This window comes from Pinus tabuliformis, chromosome 2_2 (assembly GCF_031772625.1).
Source record: "Pinus tabuliformis cultivar Carrire ecotype Pingquan chromosome 2_2, CPIR1, whole genome shotgun sequence".
Taxonomy (NCBI): domain Eukaryota; kingdom Viridiplantae; phylum Streptophyta; class Pinopsida; order Pinales; family Pinaceae; genus Pinus; species Pinus tabuliformis.
The window spans coordinates 438,729,312-438,734,037 of NC_142300.1; the positions used below are offsets into that span (position 1 = coordinate 438,729,312).

A 4,726-nucleotide genomic window follows, 5' to 3' on the forward strand; every position below is an offset into this window, starting at 1 on the left:
TCTATCCAAAGTCTCTAAAAACCATAAAGACAATGTCTCCGACATAATTAATATTATCATAAAATCTAATATTAATATTAAAAAATTTAATAATTTGACGAAAAAATTACATGCCTAGAGATTTCATCCGTGTGAGCTAAAATTAAATAAATCTAAGCTGGTCATATAAAAAGTTCCTCTAACGTCTCGCAAACAAAAACATCTTATTTAATATTCCCGAGTCATCTTGTCCTTAATGGATTCATGCCTCCGCTTCATCCTCCTCAGCTTTTCATACGGCTCCGAGGCAGCTGTAAGAATCACCTGCCTTAAGCAGCGGCGAGAAACCCTACAGGATTCTTACTGCTGCTTCTTTTTCGTAGGGTTCGAAGCGGGGACTACTTCTTCGGGTTTCTTTCCCTTGGACACCAATTTCTTCTTCGGCTCGGTCTGCTCTTCAGCAGCCTCGTCATCTTTCACGACTTCTTCTAAGCGCCCTTTCCCTTTTGCCTTGGAGACTGATTTCTTCTTAGGCTCAGGCTGCTCTCCATCAATGTCATCATCTTTCCGAACTTTTTCTTCAGCGGGTTTCTTTCCCTTGGATTCCGATTTCTTCTTTTGCTCGGGCTGCCCTTCAGTAAAGTCAGCATGTTTCACGACGTCTTCTTCAGCGGGTTTCTTTCCCTTGGATACTGATTTCTTCTTCGGCTCGGGCCAAAGTCATCATCTTTGGCTCTTTTTGCGGCTACGGAGTTCTCGTGAGATTGTTATCAGTCTGTCTAGATATGTCTTCTATGAATGTCCACCAGCATTACTTTCGTTTAAGTAACGAAGTTCTCTTGAGATTGTTATCAGTCTGTGTAGATATGTTTTCTATGAATGTCCACCAGCAGGGAAATACTTTGTGTTGCTTTCGGGCGGCCACTCCGACGCCGAGTCAGGGAGGCAACGACTCCTCACTCTGTCAGTACAGTAAATAACGAGGCTTTCTTGAGAAATTGTTAGGCATTTCGTGTCTGGTTTTGCCTGAATCCCCTGTGAAGACGAGTGTGATGGAGTGTGCGATCTTCCTGTAATTGATTTCCCTTCGGCGAGGGATGATTTGGTGCGCATGATCGCCGACTCTGCTCCAGAGTTCGGGTGCTTTCAGGTGATAAGCCATGGCGTTTCTTGCGATGTGGCGGAGAGGGCCGAGAAGGAATTCGGTGGATTGTTCGAGCTGGCTGTAGAGAAAAAGGAAGTGATGTCAAGGTAGAGAAAAAGAGGTGAACCGGCTTAAACACTTTGGCCTCAGGCCCTGAGGGATGTGGCCACGTCAGGGAAAGAAATCGGTGTCTAAGGGAAAGAAAGAAACACTTTGGCCTCGGGCCCTGAGGGATGTGGCCACATCAGGGAAAGAAATCGGTGACTAAGGGAAAGAAACCCGCATGAAGTCTGAAACCTTAAATTGCATATAAAATTCCTTTTCACATTATCACAGAGCATTTCTGAAGTTTTATTGGGTTTTCAAAGGTATTTCTAGAAGCCCTACTTGTAATGTGGCCACGTCAGGGAAAGAAATCGGTGTCTAAGGGAAAGAAACCCGCATGAAGTCTGAAATCTTAAATTGCATATTAAATCCCTTTTCACATTATCGCAGAGAATTTCTGAAGTTTTATTGTGTTTTCAAAGGTATTTCCAGAAGCCCGACTTTTAAATACATTAGGTCAGAGTTTGTCTGAAATCTTATTGTATTGCAACGAGTATTTAGTGATATATTGTGCTTTGAAAAATATATATGTTTATTTCCTGAGCCTTTAGTGCAAAATCTGTTCAAGCTTTTAATCGAAAACAACGGGTTCATAGAACACAGTAAATAATGAGGTGACTCTTTATTTGGGTCAATATTCATTTTTTGAAGCCTTGGTACAAAATGTGCTACGGTTTTTACTCCAATCCAAGGTTTACATAACAGAGTTAATATCGAATGACAACTATCACAACTGGGTGTTGGGTGGGTTTTATAAAGTGGTTCGTAGATTTTAGAATATTTTGAAAATTTAATGGAGAGGTCAAAGTGATTTTATTCTATTCTGGTTAAAGTCATTGGTAGATTTTATAATATTTTGAAAATTTAATGGACAAATCAAAATGATTTCATTTTTGTCTGTAAAATTATTAAAGGAGTTGTTTTTAGTGTGATTTTTTGGATTTTCTGGTGTCAGAATCCGGCGGAAAAATCTGAGGTGAAATCTGGATTGCTGTTATTTAAACTGGGTTTTACCCATCAAGCTTATGATTTCAATAAATTCCGGCCCGATTTTAGGGAAATTAGACCGGAATAACCCACCAAAAAAGCTTCCAAAAAATCTTACTAAAAACAACTAGATTATCAAAATATTTCTAAATCCACCATCAAATTAAGTTCAGATTCATTGTGTAACTGCGAGATTAATCTAAACCTGGAATTAATATGTCTCTCCAAGTTATAAAGCTTAAAGTATATATCAGCCCTTCAAATTGAGTTTAAACTATATATTTATGTTTTCAGATATTTAGTCAAAGCCAAATTCTAGGCATAGTTTTAAAAGTCACACACAAATGTAAAACAAACTGAATTGATTAGATAATAGGAAAGATTCATGGCCAAATTCTAGGCCTGGATTTAAAAGTCACACACTGATGCAGGTTAGTTCATGCAATGTAAGTATCTAAACACAAACACAGAACATGTCGGCTTTAGAGACACCAGTAAGTCCTTCTCAATTGAGGAGAGCACAGACCCATTCTCCAATATGTTCTGGTTAACAAAAACCAGAGCAATTTGGTGACTATCTGGACAGACTGACCAGGGCAATTTGGTGACTATCTGGACAGACTGTCCTGGTTATGAGTTGCAAATTTCTGGTAATTTATGCTTAATTGTAAAATTATTCATAATCGTTCAATCCTCACCGGTTTTGAACTCTGGTATCCAGCTGTGCATTGGGAGATTATTCGAGCGCTATGGAGAAAGTTGCAGGTGAGATTAGGCATGGCTTTAAAAGTCACACACTGATGCAGGTTACTTCATGCAATGTAAGTATCTAAACACAAACACATAATCTGGTAATTTATGCTTACTTGTAATATTCATAATCGTTCAATCCTCACCGGTTTTGAACTCTGGTATCCAGCTGTGCATTGGGAGATTATTCGAGCGCTATGGAGAAAGTTGCAGGTGAGATTAAGCATGGCTTTAAAAGTCACACTGATGCAGGTTAGTTCATGCAATGTAAGTATTTAAACACAAATACATAGAATATGTTGGCTTAGAGACACCAGTAAGTTCTGAATGTCAATTGAGGAGAGAACAGACCCATTCTCCAATATGTTCTGGTTAACAAAAACCAGAGGAATTTGGTGACTATCTGGACAGACTGTCCTGAGTTGCAAATCTATGGTAATTTATGCTTAATTGTAATATTCATAATCGTTTAATATTCCCCGGATTTGAACTCTGGTATCCAGCTGTACATTGGGAGATTATTCGAGCCCTATGGAGAAAGTTGCAGGCGAGATCCTAGATCATTTACTAGAGGGGCTTGGTGACTGGGACCTATCAAGTTTCATGGCAGATATTGTAGCGAATAATACATCTGTGATATGTATATCGAATCAGAAAGGCCCAGCAAAACCTCAATCAGTCCGTCTGAAGCATTCATATCCTTTTATTCTAACCTTACAATACCAAAACACCTCTAATAGCTTCGAGGTGTACGTGGAACTTAGTTGGGTTTGAGTTTCCCCACAGGTTGGCACTCGCTTGGTTACACTTGGCGACATAACGAAGGTAATCAATAGTTCCTGAAAAGAATTCAATAGTGATTAATTTGAATACTAATGAAATTGAAAAAAAATTAGCTGAATGAGTAATGTATTAGCCACTGACATTTTATAATTATACTTGCAGGTCTGGAGCAATGGAGAGTGTTGTAGGGAGGCCGACTGTGATAAGTGACAAGGCTTGCACTTCCATGGCCCTAATCTACTCACACCCACAGAGAGCATCATCTGCCCAATGCCAGATGTCTTGAATTCTGATAAGAGGCCTCGCTATAGCTCTTTCTCCTTCAAGGATTATGCATCTGCCTGCGAAAGCAAAGGCTTTTGTTCAATGATCCAGTGGAACGATACAAGATTTTATAATTGAAGCATGAGTGCCAACATATGCTTGAAGCATTTTGAATTCAGTGTGATTCGTTTTGTTCGTTTTCGGACTGTTTCTTTTTAAATCTTGTAAACCACATTCCAATGTTTAGAATGCTTATCGTTGATTTTTGAACATGTTTGGTCTCTTTAGAATAATTTCTAAGAAAATCAACATGTTTGGTCTCTTTAGAATAATTTCTAAGATTTTAAAATCCCAATCTCTATTCTTCCCTAAACACATGAAATATATCCTCTCACATAAGATGAGTAGCGGGGTAAAAATAATATATTTAAATTCAACCAGAGACGCTGCGAACTAGCAAGTCCCTGCCAATGAGATCTGAATGCAAATTCTTAAATTAACTATTAGCTGTACCTCATTTAAAATCTCAGAAATCTTTGCAGTTGGTGGTGCTCTTGTCTTCGCCCCTGTGCATGTCTATTAGGGGTCCATGCCTCTGATGTGCTTCGTTAGCAGCAGGAGCATTTTGGGTGGTCACTTCCACAGGAGACGCTGCACCATGATCTTCCATGTTAATCTCGTGATGTTATGTTTCTGTTAGTTTTGATGTGTAGA

The 4,726-nt window shown here is 39.0% G+C and overlaps 1 pseudogene across 1 annotated transcript; it reads left to right on the forward strand.

Annotated features, from left to right (window-relative positions):
* The first annotated feature begins 248 nt into the window (after positions 1–248).
* Positions 249–4,146, forward strand: LOC149193147 (fe(II)/2-oxoglutarate-dependent dioxygenase 1-like; annotated as a pseudogene). The gene is made up of 5 exons (XR_016254413.1): positions 249–1,650; positions 2,937–3,036; positions 3,135–3,178; positions 3,469–3,790; positions 3,911–4,146. The product of XR_016254413.1 is annotated as a fe(II)/2-oxoglutarate-dependent dioxygenase 1-like (transcript).
* Positions 4,147–4,726: the final 580 nt, after the last annotated feature.